The sequence below is a fragment of the Girardinichthys multiradiatus genome, chromosome 18, assembly GCF_021462225.1.
Source record: "Girardinichthys multiradiatus isolate DD_20200921_A chromosome 18, DD_fGirMul_XY1, whole genome shotgun sequence".
Classification (NCBI taxonomy): Eukaryota; Metazoa; Chordata; class Actinopteri; order Cyprinodontiformes; family Goodeidae; genus Girardinichthys; species Girardinichthys multiradiatus.
The window spans coordinates 27,679,263-27,701,486 of NC_061810.1; the positions used below are offsets into that span (position 1 = coordinate 27,679,263).

General features: G+C 40.1%; 1 protein-coding gene across 1 annotated transcript in view; it reads right to left on the reverse strand.

Moving 5' to 3' along the window:
* grik4 (glutamate receptor, ionotropic, kainate 4) overlaps nucleotides 1-10,014 on the reverse strand; it is a 585,146-nt gene extending 575,132 nt beyond the window's left edge. The window contains exon 1 of the mRNA XM_047391909.1: nucleotides 9,193-10,014. The gene's annotated coding sequence lies outside the window, so the exon portion shown is untranslated. The remainder of the gene's footprint in view (nucleotides 1-9,192) is intronic.
* Nucleotides 10,015-22,224: the final 12,210 nt, after the last annotated feature.

Consider the following 22,224-nt stretch of genomic DNA (forward strand, 5'->3'; position numbering starts at 1 on the left):
AAATGATTAGCTAAAAATCCATATAACCAGTGGGGTAATCTCCAGGTGATACTGAAAACATTGGCCACCCTAGCATGAACTGTTGATCTGTCCATAAACAAGACTGCAGAGAAGTTAGCAAATTAGGCAGTATGGAATAGATCTGGATGGTACCTACTTTTCCTTAGTCTTAATCTTACAGATGGCACCTAAATAAGAAGCCGGACGTTTGTTTGTGTGTATTTTATGTTATGGCTGTCTTTAGTGGACATCATTTCAAGATAAAGGTAGCCCTAAAAATGTTGAGATATCAGGAGATTTTAACAATATCTCTGAGAAAACTAAGAATTTCCAATGTTTGGTTTGCACAAATATGAATATTTGCACAACTGAAACTGCTTCTTGTATTTTCTTGGGTTATCTTTATCTGGTATTAAAATTTGTTGGATGTGAATTATTTAGGTGTGACAAAAAAAGCAAAAACAGAATAAATCTGTAAGGGGGCACATGCTTTTTCATAGCATAATACATGTAAAAACAAATATGCCCGTCACAGGATAAAGTCAACGGGACTCATGCAGAACACACTTAATAATGACCAACGCCAATTAGCTGATACCCATTTTTGGCTGAGCTTTCTGCTCCTCCCTATCACAGCTTCATACTCTCTTCTTCACTGCACTGTTAAGTCATCTTGCAGGTTTAGACTGTATGTTGTAGCTTGCAGCAGGATGTTGTGTTCAAGTTGAGTTAATTTCAGCAGCCATGTCATCACAAAGAGACACATTCTGTAGGTTTGCTTTCAGTGGAACTTGTACATGACATTGACCTGATAATAGATTCAAAAAGCCAAAAGAAGAGAGGAATTCAATGGATTCAGATGCTGAATTTACTTCACCTATAACACACAGGTATGAAACCAAGGTTGTTAATTCAGCTGCACAGTGGATAATGACAAGGCTCTTAACAGATCTAACAGTTCTGACCTTTTACCCCACCGCAATATTAATTCTATCCACAGATGTGATTCATGTGTACCCTTCATGTTTTTTAGTAAACAAGTTAATGTTTCAGCAAATGAGGTCTTCAACCTTCTTTTAAAACCTGCTTTTGATTTCATTGTAATTGCTTGTCCTTCAATAATCAGGTAACCTTTTACAAATTATGATAATTCCAGCTCTTTCAATGGAATCTATGAAAAATATCCTATTCATACATATTGATCTTTACAAGGACTGAATGTTGATATATTAGGACTTTTCACAGTCATTTATCAGAAATTTGTCTGATTAGTTGTTTTCACTCTGCAGATCAGTGGCAGGCCTGAACTATGATGTAGCTGTCAATGTTTTGTTTATCAATACATTTAGGACAAATTTTCCAACTCCCAAAAAAGAACAAAAAACAAATCTACGATACAAACAAGAAATGCTTCAACGGTAGCAACAGACCTGTGTGGAAAATCGGGCATTTGGTTTAAAGTAATTGACACCATCGCTTTGTGCACCAATTGCTCCATTGTCCTGGAGTAAAACTGCAGAACTTGCTTTGCAAAGCTCAGCAAATCAAACAAGTAAACTGAAGCACAGATACAAACAAATAGCTGCAGGTGGGTCGAGTGTGTGGTAACACTTCACCCATCTCAGAACTGGAACAATACACTGCCATGAGATTTACAGACTTTGACCTAGGAGATTCATACAGTCTAACCACAACCAAGAGTGTCACACAAAAGCAGACATGAGGCCTCAGCAGAGCCATGAGCGTAGAACATTTCCACTGTTTAAGATTTGTGACAGAAGATTAGCTGTAGACCACTTTTATCCAGCAGGTAAGGCACAGTTTGTGATGTTGTGATGCTGAATTTGAATTAATTTGGCTGATTTGGACTGCTGCTTCTTCATGCATTAAATAGAGAAGGTAAAAACAGATTTAGTGTACTTAAAAGGCAGAATATTCCTAAGATTTGTCGACTTACAGGAAACTAACTCCTCTGAGTCGTGTATTGTGTCCATCTGGGAATAATTAAGAGGTCACAGCAAAGTTTTTCTTTAATATTAGTTATAGGTAAGAAATTTGTGTGCATAAAATAAATATTCTTATTTTGTTCTCTAAACCACTGATAACATTTCTCCCACATTTTAAATAAAATATTGTTATTCTTTGCATTTATTTAAACATGCAAAGTCAATAAAAACCAAAGAAAGCAGTTTTTTCTAGAACTCACATTGTGCAAAGAACAACTTCATACTGATTTTTTAACAACACAATACTAATGTTTTAACTTGGGAAGGGTTTGGAGTTTAGAAATCAATATTTAGTACAATAACCTAAGCTGTCGTGCTTCTTGACATGCTATCTGTGTAACTGCTGCTGACTTCAATGGTCACCTAAACTGAACTTTATTTTGTGGAATGATGCATTTGTGTTGGAATTCAGTATGAACTGGAAATTAATGGCTATCATACATAGAGAGATGCTGATTTCTGACAAAAAATGCAATGGTTTTAAGTGCAAAGATGAAAAAGAAAAGGAGAACGTAAGACACCCTGATCATGATGCCAATATTATTTGTTTCTTAATTTGCCCATTTCTTCTTCTACTTTTGTTCTAAACAGGCAGTACATAAATAAAGTAAATTAAAAGGTAAAGTAAATTGTAAGGTTCCCACATAGCTAATACGGCAGAATAAAATAAATCAGTGATCGTCAAACGTCCACAAGACGATACTAAGATCTTCAAGTACCACAACATAAAACTATGCTAGTACAAGCTTACACACTTCTAATAAGCAAACTGATTATATCCATACTATGGCAGTCTTTTTTACAACACGGTTGGCCTCAAATTTCTCATCTTTAATCAAAGGTTAACAATGTTAACAAAGTATCTCAGCACAGGACTGAATGCAGAACCTATGCATTTTTTTCTCCAATGTCTTTTCTCATAAACAAAAAAAAAATATCAACGTTTTTGTCCAGTAGTCCTACTAGTAATCATTTTAAATACTAGCATAGCCATCACAATATTACAATGCTCTGAAATGCTACAGTCAAAAAAAGCCTTTCAATGCTTTAAACAGAGATTAAATTTTAAAAATAACACTGATAAATAGCAGAGCATCTGCCTGTAAGTGAAAGGTTGTAATATTAACAGTTCAGTATAGTATGGTATAGTTATAGTATGAATATGCAGCAAAAATCAAAATTATTGCTTCAGTTGTTGCTCTTTTTTCTTTTAAAGGTAAAAAGAGCATCTGTGGGGCATCCTTCTACAGAAGGTGGAGGAGCACAAGGTCTTTAATATTGACCATCTCCCTGATGTGGTCATGGAAGAGAGGAAGAGGATTCCAGTGGCAACCTGTGAAACTCTATTGAACTTCATGCCCAAGAGAACTGCTGGAAAATAAGGGTGGCCCACAAAGTATTAACACCTAGGGCACAAGTTGAACATTTTCATTTTTACTCACTTTTGTTGCCAGTTAATTAACATTAATCATTAATAACTCTGTTGAGTTATTTACACTGTTATACAAGCTGTACTACTGAGTACTTTACATTGTATCAAAGGGTCATATATTCAGTGTTGCCCCATGAAAATATATAATAAAATATTTCACAAAAGGTGAGGGGTGTACTCACTCTTGTGAGAGCCTGTATCTGTTTTGCCAATTTGGCTATGCAGAACAGTTGTTCCTGCAAAGATTTGCACCAAATCATACTTAATTTAATCATCCTAATTACTTTTTTCCTGCTTAAGAAACCCTCTGATTTGGCAATTTTGTGCTTGGAGCAAAAATGAATTGTTGATATGTATCCAAATCACAAATGCAACACTGTTAGAGCTAAAGTCATCATCCTATTACTTTCGTGTTGTTTCACATATTATAGTTAACTTTTATAGATTTTTTGGTTTGGTTTGCTGGATGTGTTATTAGTACCATCTTTGAGGGTAAGAGCGCGTCCTTGTGAACAAGTGTAGGACCCAGATAAAAAAAAAAGATCTGCGAACGGTTAAAAGAAAAAGAGGAATACTTGCAATTAGCTTTTCGCCCTCTGGCTTTTTTTGATCAGTATATTGCATCATTTACAATTGCCTCTTAGTAAAACACAGTGGCTTCATCTCGGTGGTTGTTGAACCATCAGTGTTTAACTAAGGATTAAATTTGAAAAGACAAATTTAGCTGTGTTTTGCTGAAAGACGAGTGCTCAGAGAAACAAGTGAAGTTGAAGACTGTACCGGACGGAGTATTTGTTGATAATCCTTCTGGTTAATGTCGATACATGCTGTAAGGATAGGAAGCATAAATGTTTCAAACAGACAAAGAAGCTTTATAGAGGAAGAACAAAGGCTTTATAATAAATCCCTATTGGCCTAGCAACATTAAGCAGGGTGTACATGTAAATATGGGCACTTATTTAAGTGTTCTTCTTAAGAATATATTTGAAGCACTTGTGCTTTCGGTAATGTTGTCCTATAATGTATTAATGCATTTCTTTACTTATTTTGCATAGCATCATGAAAAAGATTATTATTATTGAATATAAATAAAAACAAAACACTGCTACCTCTGCACTGTCATACAGTTGCTGTTGGGTAAATGGTGTATTTTCTGTGTACCTGAAAGTCGAATTTTACAAGTTCCCTGTTGGAAATACAACAAGAATGGACGAAAGGTACACTGTAGGAGTCAAGCCAAAATGCAAGAAGTCATCTGTTATTCTATGGTGGGATAACAAGCAGTGCACAAATCACGTAGCATAGTTTCTCTATGCTCAGCATCAGGCTTGGGCTTCCAACTCCCCATTAACTGCACATGTGTTAAAGCAATAGGACACTTGTTCAGTGCGCAGCTGACTTAAGTTATACTTTATGTTGTGTTGTGAGCCCTACCTTTCCAATGCTGGCCTGTGAAAACATCCCATAAGGCCCAGATCAAAAACCGCCTCAGCATGTTTAACAGTTCAAATTGAAAGTCAGACCTGGCTCCATTTGCAAGCTGGAAAACCAGTGGGATTTACTATGATATTGCATTCTCACACTACTCTCCAATTTTGCATTATTTGCTGTTATTTCAGCTTTTAACTTTGTTCTCTCTTTTCTCTTCCTAGAAGCTATGCCTGGCCTGGCTCTGTGTCTACCTGTGACACCTTTCTGGAGAGGGGAATCGTCCGAGCTTCTGCTGGCAACAACTTAATGCTCACCCTCTACAGATGATCCACATATCCCTGTCTTTTAGTGTTTAACTCTTTCTCTCTCCTAGACATGGCGATTGACTGAGCTTAACTGTAACTAACTGCATGTGCTCTTTTTCAGATTCTAACCTTGAAAACTGGCTCAGAGTTTATCTGTTCTTTCTTTCTAGGTCAAACGAGTACATCAGAGCTACATCCATTAACATTTACCTTTCCTTCCCATAGAAAGTACTCCTGGATCAGTGCTTCTTTGTTCTCTTTGTGTCTCTGCTCTGTTCTCTTAAACCCCCAGTCCGTCGTGGCAGATGGCCGCTCACACTGAGCCTACTATTGGATTTGAAGGCATAAAATAGAATATAGTATATTGCCAAACAAATTCGTTCACCCATCCAAATAATTGAATTCAGGTATTCCGATCACTTCACAGGTGAATAAAATCCAGCACCTCAGCATGTAGACTGTTTCTACCAACATCTGTAAAAGAATGGGCAAATCTCAGAAGCTCAGGGATTTCCATAGTGGTACTGTGATATGATGCCAGCTGTGCTATAAGTCCAGTTGTGAAATTTCCTCCGCATTAAATATTCTACAGTCAACTGTTGGTGGTATCATAACAACGATGAGGAAACTGATAGCTACAGTCCACAGCTACAGACCTCCAAACCTTCTGTGGCCTACAAGAACAGTGTGTAGAGCTAGAGTTTCAATGGCAAAGCAGCCAAATCCAAGTCTTATATCACCAAAAGCAATGCAGAGTATCAGATGCAGTGGTGTAAAGCTCTCCCCACTGGACTCTACACCAGTGGCAATCTGGCAATTGGTAGACTACATTGTCCATCTATCCATTGTCCCTACTTGATTCCCGCTTATCCCTGCAGGGTTGCAGAGTGGCTGGTGCCTTTTTCAGAATCAGAATCAGAATCAGAAAAGCTTTATTGCCAAGTACGTTTTTGGACATACAAGGAATTTGTTTTGGCGTAGTTGGTGCAATACAGTACAAATTAAACAGTATAAACATATCTACAATATAATATAAATATATGTGCACAGTTTTAAGTGAGTGAGAGTAAACGTAGAGCAGTATAAGATGCCAGAGCAATACAACAGTGCAGGTGATCATTGTGCAAGTAAAGCAGGAGTCCAAGCTGAGCGTTAATGTAACACATAGAGTTACAGATTACAGGTTTCCTGTCAGCAAAAACAGGGGGGGGTGTGGGTGAAAGGGAGAGTGTCAGGGTGGTTTCCGGGCTTTGTTAACCAGGCTGGTGGCAGATGGGAAAAAACTGTTCTTGTGGCGTGGGGTTTTGGTTCGGATGGACCGCAGCCTCCTGCCAGAGGGGAGAGTCTCAAAGAGTCTGTGACCGGGGTGGGAGGGATCAGCCAGAATCTTCCCTGCCCGCTTCAGGGTCCTGGAGGTGTACAGTTCCTGGAGTGACAGTAGACTGCAGCCAATCACCTTCTCAGCAGACCGAATGACACGCTGCAGCCTGCCCTTATCCTTGGCTGTAGCAGCGGCGTACCAGATGGTGATGGAGGAGGTGAGGATGGACTCAATGATGGCTGTGTAGAAGTGCACCATCATAGTCTTTGGCAGGTTGAATTTCTTCAGCTGCCGCAGGAAGAACATCCTCTGCTGGGCTTTCTTGATGAGGGAGCTGATGTTTGGCTCCCACTTGAGATCCTGGGAGATGATGGTTCCCAGGAAGCGGAAAGATTCCACAGTGTCAATTGTGGAGTCACAGAGGGTGATGGGGGCAGGTGGGGCTGGGTTCTGCCTGAAGTCCACAACCATCTCCACTGTCTTTAGAGCGTTGAGCTCAAGGTTGTTCTGGCTGCACCAGTCCAACAGATGGTCCACCTCCCATCTGTACGCGGACTCGTCACCATCAGAGATGAGTCCGATCAGGGTGGTGTCGTCCGCAAACTTCAGAAACTTGACAGACTGGTGACTGGAGGTGCAGCTGTTGGTGTACAGGGAGAAGATCAGAGGAGAGAGAACACAGCCTTGGGGGGAACCGGTGCTGATGGTCAGGGAGTCAGAGACGTGCTTCCCCAGCCTCACGCGCTGCTTCCTGTCAGACAGGAAGTCAGTGATCCACCTGCAGGTGGAGTCGGGCACACTCAGTTGGGAGAGCTTCTCCTGGAGCAGAGCTGGGACGATGGTGTTGAAGGCAGAGCTGAAATCCACAAACAGGATCCTGGCGTAGGTTCCTGTGGAGTCCAGGTGCCGGAGGATGAAGTGAAGGGCTAAGTTGACTGCATCATCTACAGACCTGTTGGCTCTCTAGGCAAACTGCAGGGGGTCCAGGAGGGGGTCGGTGATTTCCAACATTAATTGGGCGAGAGGGAGAATACATTCGGGACAGGTCGCCTGTCAATCACAGGACAACACAGAGGCACGCTGGACAAACGACCATGCATGCATTTGAGAGAACAATTACCTTACAGTTTGTTGTAGAGGGGATTATGATGTGGGGCTGTTTTTCAGGAGTTATGGTTACAGTGAAAAAAACTCTTAATGCTTCAACATACGAAAGTATTTTTTTTAATGTTATGCTCCCACCTTTGTGGAACAGTTTGGCAGTGGTTCCCTTATATTACAACATGACTGCACACCACTGCACAAAGAAAGGTCCATACAGAGACAAATGAGTCTTGTGTGGAAAAACATGACTTTCCTGCACAGACTCCTGACCTCTGCCTGATAGAACAGGTTTGGGATGAAATATAGGGAGAGAATGTGAGCCAGGTCTTTTTGTCCATCATCAGCGTGTGACTTGACAAATACATCTGTCAGAGTGGTCAAACATTTCTCATCAACACCACCTTGTGGAACGCCTTCCCAAAAGAGTTAAAGCTGTTATAGCTCCAAAGGGTGTGCTGACATCATATCAAAGCACATGGATTAAGGATGGGATGTCTCTCAAGTTCATATGTGTGAAGGCAGATGAGCAAATACATCTGGCAATACAGTGTAACTTTGTTATTAACTTGTACTAATGTAGCAGGCAACAAGAAAACAATTTGCAAACCCCTCTGGTTTTCAGACGGAGTCAATTCAGATCCAGCCAGACAAACTGAATGCAGCATACATTTGAATAACCAGCTATAATTGCTTAACTTATATTGTCAACAAGCAAATAAACTTTTGAAACTCAAGTGATTTAGTGCTTAAGAAACACATAATTTAAAAACGCAAGCCTGAATAGTTTGTGTTGTATAGATAACCTTGAAAAAGGCAATGAAAAAGCTCTCAACAGGTGGTTAAAACAATAGATGCAAGTAGATTTTTTCTTAATTTTGCTACATAATAGACAAACAGACACATACAATTTATCCCATTACATCATAATGGCTGTATGTGGGATTGTCTTTCATCGTGCTATAAATAACACCAGTAACCTGTGGATGCCACCAAGACAGCAAACAGGAACAACCCGAACCACAAGGTGGTGCCAAAAATGAATTTGTCCTCCCTACTTTTCATGACAACATCGCCAGTCAATCGCCCCCCTTCTCCTCGTGCATTTGTGTTAGGAGGATAAAAAGTCCACTTTCCAACTGTGCGCAGAGCGTTATATCAACATGCACCACACACCTGCTGTCCATCACCCACAAAATGAATTTACGCTCCGATCTGTGTCACTTTCTCTCTCTGCGCCCTCCCATCATCCGTCACGACTGAGACGTCCTCTGCCTCCTTCCAACTAGTGATTTGTGCTCTCCTGTCCAACATGCAACAACGTGCGCACAGCCACGGTCCGAACAACATGACAACTGTAGCAGCGGGATGTGAAGAAACCATCCAAAGAGCAAAGAGTTAAAGCAGAGGAAGAATCTGACAGGTTGAGTCACACACACACACACACACACACATATATATATATTATACACAACTACTAAGCTTCGGCATGAATAAGCAGTGTCTATAAAAGGCTTGGTTTATGTTGATGCAATCTTACGCTTTTATAAAGTAATATTCTTCGAAACTCAGCATATTTCCAATTAAGAGACTCACCTTTGATGCCTCTTTCCTTGGTTTAAAATCAATTTCCTCTCACTTTGGCGCGGGTTTGTGCCCTTCTGTCCACAGAAATAACGTCGAATTGCAAGAAAAGCCTCTAACTGCAGAGTAACTCAATTTCCCCCACCTCAGGTCTCTGGATCTCCTGCAGCTGCCTCCACCACAGAGACTCTCAGGACAGAGAGATGGACAGATTAAATGTGTTAGCGATAAGATGAACAGCAGTCCTCGGAAATCTCGGTGTTTTCTTTGGGGTGATCAGATGTTTTCCCGCTTTCACTGGACAGAGGCAAAAAATGACAGGGGGAAGAAAAATCACATCCGTAGGAGTTTGAAGAATATCTCCCTTCTCTTTATCTCCAGTGGAAATGAGTCCCGTTTTCTAACCGGGGAAGAGTTTTAATTTTCTCAGAGGCTTAGAGTCTGATAGGCCTTAAGAAGTGGAAGGTGTATCTGTAAGGATGATATTAGCGGCGGCACCGGTGATGCTGCGTAACCCGCATCCCACTTCCCACTGAGGGGAAGAGCGCAGAGAGAAATAGCGAGGTAGCTGATCCCTCTCTGTGTGCGGAGCTCCTCTGAACAAACACTCTCTGCAGCCTACAAAACACCTCCTTTTGGTGGAACCATCCACTGCGGTCCGCTAGAAAGGTTCAGAGCAGACTGAGGTGCGGGTAAGGTCCGTGCTTTCTCTTTCTCTCCCTCTCTCTCTCTCAATTGCGCGAAGAAATTCGCCGTCAGAAAGGAGATGCTGGCTGCCTTCCTCACACAGAGACTGGCCGGGCGTGAAAAGGAAAACGCTCCGGACTCTGCATTTATACAAGCGCTGGAAACTAACAGAGGAGGTGGATGCAGTCCGCATACAGAGTAAGAAAAACGGGTTTTGCAAGGAGAAAGTTAACCGTGTGACATGTTGCTGCAACCAATAGGAAGCTGTGGTTTGTTGGTGGTTAGAGCAAAATTCTACATCTAATATTCTTTGTCAAAAAGAAAAAAAACAACAGAGTACTCACAAATTGTGTTATTTATGCAGTTGATTCGTATTAGTTTGCATCTCACTGTAAAGTATTACAAAGAAAACAAAATGCAGGTTACAATTTCAACTTTCACGTCCTCAGCTTAGTTTATCGGAATTTTATAATAGACCAACACCAAGTGTTGCATAGTTGTAAAGTGGATTGAAAATGACACATTGTTTTCTGTTTCATGCAAAAGATAAAATATCTAAGAAGGCATTTATGTTCAGCCCCCTTTACTCTAATACCCATAAATAAAATTCAGTAAAAATAACTGCCTTCAGAAATAACCCAATGAGTAAGTAGGGCCCATTTAGTTTAATCTGAGCATAAACCCAGATGTTCTGTGAAGAACTCAGGGTTTGGTCGATTTTTTGTAAACGACCTGCATCATGAAGACCAAAGAACACAGTAGAAAGGTCAGAGATGAGGTTGTGGAGAAGTTTAAAGCAGAGTTTGGCTCCCAAACACTGAACATGTCATAGGGCATAGTTCATGCCATCATCTGAATATGTGAAAAGTAGGGCACAACTGCAAACCTACCAAAATTTGGTCAATCATCTAAACAGACAAGGCAAGAAAGAAAAGCCTTAACCAGAGGCCCATAGTAACTCTGGAGGAGCTGCAAAGCTCAAGTGGGAGAAACTGTTGACAGGACAGCCAATGTCCATGTCCTGCTCAAATCTGTCCATTAATGAAAGACTAACAAGAAGAAAGCAATCATTGGAAAAAGTCCCTGTTTGTAGTTTGCAACAACCCATGTATCAGACGCAGCAAACATGGAAGAAAGTGCTCTGGTCAGATGAGAACGAAACTGGACCAAATGAATTCATGTAAAATACATTGAAAATAACACAGCACATCATGCTGAACAGACCATCTTCATGGTGTAAGATGGTGGTGGCATCATGCTGTAGGGATGCTTTTCTTTACCACAGGAAAACTAAACTCACTACAATGAAACATTTTGGTGGCAGCATTATGCTATGGGACAGATACAGGGAAGCTGGTCAGAGTTGATGGGAAGATGGATGACGGTAATACAGGACAATCATGAAACACAGATTCTCACAGGTGTCCTCCATCCAATGCGACTTATGAGCTATTTTTCTAAAGAATACTGGACAACAGGTTGATTTAGGAGAGCTTAATTCAAATTCATTCCATACTTTTTAGATTTTTATTTGTAATTTATGTGTGTTGGTTTATCATATGAAATCCCAATATAATACATTCAGATTTGTGTTGTGACATGACAAAATGTGAAAAAGTGATAGTGGTTTGCATTCTTTTGTAAGGCACTGTACCTCTGCTCTGTGGTTGTTTGACAAGAATTTCTTTATTAGGATCTTAGTCTCCAGTTCAATTTGTATTTAGAAAAAATAACTTAAGTTGAAAGTATGTCCATACTCTGACACACAAATGAGTCACAGACATAGTGCACATATGATAGATGTCAATTTAAACACATAACACTGCACGGAAAGATGAAGGTTATAAGTCATTATAAGTGGAGAGCGGACAGCTCAGAGAAATTTGTCACCGCGATTCACCTGCCCACCCTCAGTACGCCCACCGATCATGGCAAAAAACTGACACGAATCATGACACACCACTTTCATAACAGATACGAGATAAAAACGGTTACATTTACATTGTTTGACACCAATCTGATTCACAAAACCTACAACTGCCCAGTCATCTTCCAATGAGCACTGATTAGAATATTTTATTATAGTATCTTAAAATGTGAACAACTCATAAACACTTATAAAGTAATTATATTTTGCTCAAACTGATTTTTGTAACCCTGCTGACTCAATCCTGAGTTATTTTCCAGTACTTTCATCCACACTGCTGGTAGCCTTTCTCCCTGAAAAATGTATCCAAGCCCAGCCTATAACCTAAAATTCCTTTCACTGTATGGAACAAAAACCAACTTTGTTTTGAAAGCTTCTTGAACGATTACTGCTTCGTAGAACTTCAAGCATCTGAGAAATGTGTCTTCAGATTTTATTAAAAGTGAGAAAATATGATTACTCCCTGTTTGCAAAACAAGCCACCGATCCAAAAGCATTGTCTAATATAATAAGTAAACCCCTTTCCCCTTTTACATTCATCAGTAAATATAAGTAAATATTTAGGATGATGTATCTGCAGTTAATTTCAAAGCGATTTTCTTACTCACGAACCCGTGCCCCTCTGAGTTCTCAGGTATTCAGTGCACTCATGCAATTAAACATAGGAGTGTCTCAGCAGATGACTTTGGCAAGTCCTTCATCCCAGTGGTCCTGTTTTTACAGCATAACCAGTGCAAATTGTAATGCAACGTTTACATCAGGCACACATCTGTCAATATGAAAGACTGCTTCAGCTTCCTTCAGATGAAAGGGTATTAACTATGGACTTGTCTCCAAGATGTCTTTTCTGGCCAAAATTCTGTGATCTCCTTACTGCTCAGCGATTACATCTTTCTACTTGTCACTTTGATCATCAAGGTTTCTCTAAAAAGTTTTAAGACTAAACTTGGGTCCCAGTGTCTTGTAAAAGGAAACTCTAACTAGAAAGGGATTTGGGATGGAACAAGGGTGCCATATATATAAAAACCTGCTCCACACAGCGCCAGTATGTTTGCAGCTAAACATGACTTATCTACTGAGAATGAACTGCCTTTAGGGCTGAAACAATTAATCAAATTATTAGGGATTAATCAATTATTTAAATAACCATCAACTACTTTAATAATGAAATAATCATTAACTAGGGTATACAGAACATGTCATTTGCTGAAAAGAACAACCCACTCAGAGCAGTAATTAGGCCAAAATTGTACAAAAAATATATACATTTTGCATTTAAGATTAAAAACTTTCTCTGTCTGTGCATATGCTCTATCCAGAGCTCAAGTGGCAAAGCTTTAGCTTCACCTGGTTTAAATTCTGTGAAAAAAAATCTCCTATTAAGCACCATCTGCTATCCGATTATTGATCGATTGATTTGCAACATAATCGTGAGTTGCAGTTTTAACTGTCTTGCTTTCAGATATCTTTGTTCGCTATTATTTAAGTGTTTAAAATTGGGTTTTGTTTGAAAATGTTCCACATTTTCTTTATTCCCCCCCCCCCATTTAGTCACAAACACCATCTTCTGTTCCTGTACGTTTGTGTTGTGACTATGAATCTGAATATATTATTTAATATTTAATATTAATACTTTAATATTTTATCAAATAATATTTCAGTCCGTTAAGGGTTGTCCTGTGAATACCAACCCAGTAAGGCGGTGGTATTAGGACAAAATAGAAAAGAGTAAGCCAAGCTCTGACATTATTGAACAGCAAAACTCTGCACACACATCAGAATCAGCTTTATTGCCAAGTTCGTACACACAAACAAGGAATTTGACTCCGGTACACTTTGCTTTCTGGTTTTTGTTTTTTGCATTAAAGAATATACATACAATATACAAATATACACATATATAATAAAAAGGTGCATTTGCAACATCTGTATGCTGTTGTTTTGTACTTCATTGAATGTTCATTAGAGAAACAGCCTGGGGGAAGAAACTGTCTCTGTGGCGGCTGGTTTTAGTGAACAGTGCTCTGTAGCGGCAGCCTGAAGGTAAAGCTCTGAACAGTTTATGTGCAGGGTGTGTGGGGTCTGCAGAGATTTTAGCAGCTCTTTTTCTGACCCTAGACCTGTATAAGTCCTGGATGGAGGGAAGGTCAGCCCTGATTATTCTCTCTGCAGTCCTGATTATTCGTTGCAGTCTGCACCTGTCCTGTTTTGTGGATGAGCCAAACCACACTGAGATGGATGAAGACAGGACAGACTGAATGATGGCAGTGTAGAAGATGACCAGCAGCTCCTGTGGAAGATTGTACTTCTTGAGTTGCCTCAGGAAGTACAGTCTCTGCTGGCCTTCTTTCGAAAAGTGTCTATGTGTGAAGACCATCTCAGGTCCTCAGAGATGGTGGTTCCTAAGAACCTGAAGTGGTCCACAGCTGATATAGTGTTGTTGAGGATGGTAAGGAGGGTGTATGTGGGTGGTGTTCTCCGAAAGTCCACCACCATTTCCAGATTGGGTTGAGTTCAAGGTAGTTCTGACCGCACCAGTGTACCAGCCGATCCACCTGCTGTCTGTATGCAGACTCATCACCATCCTGGATCAGTCCAATGACAGTGGTGTCATCTGCAAACTTAAGGAGTTTCACGGACGAGTCCGATAAGGTGCAGTCATTTGTGTACAGGGAGAAGAGGAGTGGGGATAGAACACACCCCTGGGGGGCACCAGTACTTATTGATCTGGTTCGGGAGAGGATGCTCCCCAGTCTCACCTGCTGGGGAGGCTGGGATGTTGAGCTGTGTGAGCTGGTGGATGTCCGGTATGATGGTGTTGAAGGCCGAGCTGAAGTCTACAAACAGGATCCTGGCCTACGTCCCTGGACGGTCGAGGTGATGCAGGATGAAGTGTAGACCTAAGTTAACAGCATCATCTGCCGACCTGTTTGCTTGGTAAGCAAACTGCAGGGGGTCCAGCAGGGGACCTGTGATGTCTTTCAGGTGCTTCAACACCAGCCGCTAAAGGACTTCATGATCACAGATGTCAGGGCTACAGGCCTGTAGTCATTTAATCCTAGGGTGGTGGGTTTCTTGGGCACCGGGATGATGGTGGATCATTTGAGGCAGTAGGGGACCTCACACGTCTCGAGTGATTTGTTGAAGATCCGGGTGAAGATCGGCACGAGCTGATTTGCACAGGCTTTCAGGCATGATGGGGAGACGTTATCAGGTCCTCCAGCTTTCTTTGTTTTCATGCGCTGAAAGAGCCTATTTACATTTTCCTTGGAGATCTTTAGTGCAGGCAGAGGATCTGAAGGTAGGGGGTTGGTAGCTTTGTGGGAAGAACTTCTTCCTGAATAGGATGTGGAGGGGATGATTTGAGGCGTGAATGGCTTCCTGTCATGTCTGCAGTAGAAGCCATTCAGACGGTTCGCCAGGCGAGGATTCTGTTCAGGATGGGTGGGGGGGCTCCAATAGGCAGTCAGGTTTTTCAGACCGGTCCATACAGCTGAAGTATCACCAGTAGAAAGACTGTTCTTCAGCTTCTCACTGTAGCTTCTCTTGGCTGCTTTGATCTCCTTTGTTAGTCTGCTCCTGGCCTGCCTGTACCACGCCCAATCTCCACTGCTGTGAGCTTCTTCCTTTTCCCTGCACAGATTCCTGAGGTGTGGAGTAAACCATGGCTTGTTATTCCCAAAGGTGCAGAAGGTCTTGGTCTGCACACACATGTCCTCACAGAAACTGATGTATGATGTCACCACATCAGTTAGTTGGTTTAGGTCAGTGGCTGAGGTTTCAAAAACAGTCCAGTCTGTGCATTCAAAGCAGGCCTGTAGCATCTGCTTTGATTCCTCAGTCCACTTCTTAACAGTGTGAACCTTGGGTTTGGAAGCTCTTAATTTCTGCCTGTAGGTTGGGATGAGGTGGATAAGAGAACGATCCGAAAAACCCAGAGCAGCCCTGGTAACAGCATGATATGAGTCCTTTAAAGTTGTGTAACAATGGTCCAGTGTGTTTTTGTTTGTTTAGCTCAGTGAACCTCGGATCGATGAAAGATGGTGAAAAGATCCCAAGAGAGGACTCTCTGATGTTGAAAGAAACATTACCATGCAAAGTTTATGTTTAAGAACCAATGATTATCTTGAAGAATCTGGAAGTGAAGTTAAGTTAGTCTTGGAACCAACTTAGGCAATAATCAGCAAACGTTTAGACAACCCTTCACAATGCAAGATCAGATAAAATATTATTTTAATAAAATAATGTTTTAAAGAATGATCTGCTGAATAAAACCAACCTTCTGGATGACCAATTCTCAACGGTGTCTCATTAGCTGCCTTTATTTGTTAAAATAATATTTAAAGAAATATTATTAAGGAAATTGTAAAATATTTAAGGAAATATTTTAGAAAAGAGCCAAATCTTTCTGAAGAAATGGGGCTTAATGGTGTTTACCTAGTTATCATATTTAGTAAAATAATGTTTAGGGAACTATTATTTACTGGATTGAAAACTAACAACCTTTCTGGGCAAATATTCTTCAGCAACAAGCACGTGTTCTTAGCTGTTAGCAGTGAAAGCTAACAAAAGAAGCTGATAGCTTAGCACCAGAATCAAACACACCTTTAAAATACCAGGGTTAATAAAAGGGTTAAAATGCATAAGCGCGGACGGCGCGTTATGATCAATCTTCTGTGTTTAATATCACCCTTTAAATAAAGTTTGTCTTAACTTTCAAAACACACAAACACAGGACACAAAACTGAGCATGTGCTGAGCAGATAGCCTGCTAGCACCAAGATAGCTGAGTTCAACAGAAACAAAACCAAACGTCATAAAATGAAAAACGTTTAGATTATTTCATTATAAATACTTCTACTTCTACTTTGTATGTGAACCTGCTAAGGAGAATTGTCCGGGAAGTTTGAAGAAAGCTCTGTGATCAAAAGGTTAGCTTCAGCTAACCTCCAGAGCTGTTTGGAGGGGGCGCGCTCCAACCAAATTGCACGTTACCACGGTGATGCGGTCTCTGTTGTCCTCCTTCCAGACCGGGAAACCGCTCCAGATGTCGTAGAGGGAATTATCTGCAAACAGTTTGCTTTCTGTAGATCTCAGAGAGAAAAGTCAAGCAACACTTGAACTTTAATCACACCGTTCATGAATGAATACCGGGTACACAAACAGTGATTCATTCGTACTTAACTTGTGCATATGATCGCGTGATCTTATGACAGCCTTGGATCCAGTTTGAAGAGTTATGTCTGTTTGCCAGCAAAGAGACATTAGCGCGTTGTGTGCCTCCTGTCCCGGTCATCACCGGCGTGGAAGAGATCGATCCATTGGAAAGGTGGGGGTTTTATACGGGCAGTGGCATCATGGGAAGTTCGCTGTTATCCCCCCTTTCCTAAGTTGCTGGAAGTAATGCAACTTATTTTGAAAGTTCCAGAAAAGTCCTTACCGCATGTTGTAAACCATGGCTGTGGTCCCAACATTTGTTTCCCATTTCTTTTGTTGTGCATTTTGTACTTTCAAGGTACAGTGCATTCAGATTACAGCCCGGCCATGTTGATTTTCGTTGGTTTGCTCTAACCGTATGATTTTCTTTTATAACCTAGCAATTCTTTATGATTTTGCTCAAAATCTTTAGATAGTAGAATGAAGAAGCAATCCATATCAAAGACCACAAAACATGTTGAATTCTAATTAATCTTAAAGAAATGTTAAACTTCTTTTCATTGCTTAAACTAATAGGACACAAGCTATACGCAAGGTAAAACCAGTCATTAAAATTATGCAAGCAGATATATACAAAAGTATTTTGTTTTTACATTTTTTAACATTAAAACTCGAGACTAAATTGATTTTAAAGAGATTATATGGTTTGGCTGACACAATGTTTTATAACTTTTATATAAGTGGAGGAAAATTATTCTTAAATAAAATGCATTCCCGTTTCCCCGTTACTCTGATGTTCCTTAATGAAATCCAGTCCAGTCAACAGCCTTCAGATGACACCATATTAGTAAAGTATAAACTGGTGTGATTAAATCTCAGTAATATATACAGCTGTTCTGAGAAGCCTGCAGAGGTTTGTTAGGGAATATTAGTGGACAAAAAGACTCACAAAGACCAAGAAACACAGCAGAAAGGTCAGGGAGGGATTTTTAACCTGGGTTAGGTTATAAAACAATGTTCCAAGCTTTGAACTTCTCATAGAGCTCTGTTCAATCCATCATCTGCAAGTATGCCACACCGGCAAACCTACCAAAGCATCACCACCTAACCAAAAACTTAAATACTGGTCAAGAAGTGCATTAATCAGGGAAGCAGCCCAGAGGTCCATGGTAATTCTGGGGGAGCTGGAGAGATTCACAGCTCAGATGGCAGAATGTATTGAAAGGGTCTACTATTAGCTGTGCACTGAATACATCTGGATCTTATGGTAGAAATGCAAAAAGAAAATAGTTGTTGAAATCCATAAAGTGTCCTATTTGCGGTTTGCCACAAGTCATGTAGGGGAAATGTGAAAACAAACATGTGAAAGAAACATGTGAAAGAAGGTGCTCTGGTCAAACGAGACCAAAACTAAACTCCTTGGTCTACATGCAAAACACTATATGTGGTGGAAAACTTACATCGCAATATCCAGAACACACCAACAGTATAACAAAACATGGTGGTGGCATCATCATGCTGTGGGGATGCTTTTATTTTGCAGAGACAGGGAGAATGGTCAGAGTTGATGGAAGGATGAATAGAGCTAAATACAGAACAATACTGGAAGAAAACCCACTAGATGATACAAAAGACTTGAGACTGGGGTGGAGGTTCACCTTCAGCAGAACAACAACCCTAACCATGCAGCTAGAGTAACACTGGAACAGTTTAGATATGTACAATGTGAAATTGGTCCAGTTAATGTCCAGACCTAAAATCAATTTGGAAATCTGTAGCATGACTTAAAAACTGATATTCAACAAATACTATCTAGCCTAACTTCAGTTACTTGAACTATTTTGCAAAGAAAAATTTGCAAAAACTGAATTCTTTATATGTGTAAAGCTGTTGATGTACACCAAATGTATTGCAGATATAAGTGCAGCTAAATGGAGTTCTACAAAGTATTGACCCTGTTGGGGTTTTGGGTGTCTGGTGCTGCCCCTCCCCCCTGTGACCACCAGAGGCCGTTGGAGAGCACGAGGAGTTGGCCAGTGACAGGTGTTCTGTATCCAGAGCTCATTAAGGTCCACCTGGAGGAGTATTTAGGAGCAAAACCACCAGTTCTTCTTCGCCTGAGTGTTTGCCATTGTGGTAACGTCAAGGCTCCTAGTGAAACCTTTGACTTTGTACCTAGTACTTCAGAAGTCTTATCCTTGTGTTTTTCCCTGCTTCTGGTTTAGTACCTGTGAGGTGTGGGCGGACCCGGTATTTGACTCCAGACCATCTTTCAGTTTCCACAGTTTCTACCCCCCAGTTCCAAATTTCTGTCTGGCGGATTCCATCCAAGACACAAGTAAGAAGGTTTGAAGAAAGAACTATTTCCTGGAACTATTCTGGAACTGATTTTACCTGTGCTCTCCCTAGAGACTCTTGAGAAACCTGATACCCGAGCCTGAGACAATTATCTGAACCTGATCATTGTTTAGAACCTGCAAGGAAATAAACTGTTAAAAGATACTGAGTCACCTGAGTGAGGTTTTGCATGTGGGTCAAACAGCTATCCAGGAATATGACAGACCCAGAAGGGCTAAATAACAATACCTGCAATTATTGTTCTTGCATTTCACAATTATGCCTTATTTTGTGTCCTCTATGACATAACATCAAAATAAAATACAGTGAAGTTTGTGGTTGAAATGTTACAACATGTGAAATTGCTTAAGGGCAAATATACTGTAAGTACATAATTATATTTAGTCTTGTCTTTTTATTTGTTTTTAGATATGCAAATTGTGAGGGAAATTATTTTTACCCTACAGCAAACTTATATTTTAAAATACATTCTCCTATAAGTATCATTTACAAATTCAGGATTTTACATAGATTCATATGATTTTGTTTCATTTAATTTTTTTACAAAATGTCCAAATTTATTCCCTCCTTGTGTGCTGCCTTGGTATAAATATGTGTCTGTTTCTTCTGCAAAATCCACAGTCACTCCTTCAATGCTACAGTCAAAGACAGCTTTTCGATACTTTAAAACTCGCTTAGGACCCCTGGTATCCAATTTCCATAACCCTCTGTCTGATAAAGGATCCCTGAGCTCAGCAAAAAAACTTACATATTTAGCCAAAACGAGCCTTTTGTGCTGTAGCGGGATGGATGGAGATGATGAAGGGTTTATCAATGGGGCACATTTTGGTCATGTGAGAATGCATTAATTAAATCTGCCCTCAAACCATCTTCTCGTTCTATAATCTTCATGCCCAGGGATCACTTCCAAAGGAAATTTTGATCTTAACAAATGTTCTTCACTAAATAAATAAATCAAAACTGATTTTAATCGTTCAAAATCACCTGGAGGTACGTTTACATTAAGTCTCAGGAAAAACAGGGATTAAATGAATTAGAGGCTGCTGTAATGCACACACTTACTTTAACAGATTTACAATATGTTGATGTGAATTGTCACAACTGCAGTATACATGCAACACAATGGCCGACATGCTAAGTAAATCATGATTAATTACTGACAATAATCTATACCCGCATGCTTCAAGTGGGACTCAGTGAAGCGATACCCATCACCCACAGCCAATATGTGGCCAGAATGGAAATTTAATGGGATATTTGTGTCCCATAATGCAGGCTGAGAGCTGATATTAATTTTTCATGCACTCCAGGCGACAAACAGAGTGCCATGCCAAATATGCATTTAGTTATTTGCTACTTTCCAAACACTGGCTTTAGAGCATTGATAACACCTTGAATATGAAGTTTGTCCTTGAATGCTAAAGACATGCATTTTGTAGTTTGGAGAATGAAACTCTCAGGCTGAGGTTTAAAGGTGAAGTAGAGCCCTTTTAATATAATGCAAACATTTTCCTCTTTTCAACAGCATTTAATATTCTGAAAAAAAATCCCACAAGATTTATGTTAGTTGTGGCTGATGTAGCCTTGAGCTACTAGCCTGGGGCAGAAATTGGAATTTTGTGCGAGTGAGAGAGGTCTCTTCTGTCCGCATTTTCACTGTTCTGGGCTCAGAAAACATAAACCCAATACTAAAAAACTCTAAATCTCGATCTAAATTTATTCCACACTCAGATTTGTTTATACTACTTTACTTTGATTAAAAATTAACTGATTCCTTTACTGTCTTGTCCGGTTTGTAAAGGTTCTTCACCACAAGTCTTTCCTTTTTGCTTTCTGCTTTAAGGCCTGGTTAGCCTCCAATTGCTAAAATGAATCCAGTTCCCACCATCACTAATACATTTAGTTCAGTAACTATAAAAAATGTTCACACCCTCAATAAAAATCCAGATTTGTGTAGTTTGAAAAACTGACACAAAAATAAATCATTTTAGAAAGTTTTCACATTGAATGTGACCACAAAACCGTACGACTCGATTAAAAAACAAGTCTTTTAGAGGGGAGATAAAACCTAAAAAAATAAAATAATGTGGTTGAATGGCTGTACATACCCTCTTATAATTGGGAATGTGTCTGAGGTCAGAATAAACCAACATATATATTTGAAATCATATTAAGGACTCAATGCACACCTACCATCGTGTCTTTGATTATCCCTCAATAAAATTCAGCTCCTCTTGTAAGTCTTCATTACATTTTCTCATACACATCTCACAGCAAAGGCTATGATCTGCAGAGAGCTTGAAAAGCATAAAATGGCTCCCAGTTTTAAAAGGTATCGGTCAGGAGAAGCGTACAAAAGAATTTCCACACAGTGGACTACAGTGAAGAGCAAAACCACATCTGAAGTCTCTCACAAATGCCTGAAAGTCTGATGAAACCAGAACTGAACCTTGTCCATGGTCTTTTGCCTTTAAATCCAGAAGCAATATTCGAATCCCACAGCGATGCATATCTACCAGCAGAATACCAAATCCGCACTAATACATGGTGATGGCTGCAACACGTTTTGGTGGGCCTCGGTTAAGGTGGAGGGATTTAGGAATAGCTATCGATGGTTCCTTCAAGCATTTGTTGGAAAGCTGAAGGTGAACAGGAACATCCAAATTACCAACAGAATGGCTTCACCAAAAGAATATGAAAGATTTGGAATGGCCCAATCTGAGCCCAGACCTGAATCTAAGTGAAAATCTGTGAAGTGATCTGGAGAGGGCTTTGCACAGGAGACCCTTTCAAATCTGACAGATTTGGAACACTTTTGCAGCAAAAAGTCTGCAAATAATGTCAAGATGTACCACTCTGATTCAATCCTTCCTAAACTGTGTTAGTTTAAGGATGAGCACACTAACTAACCACAT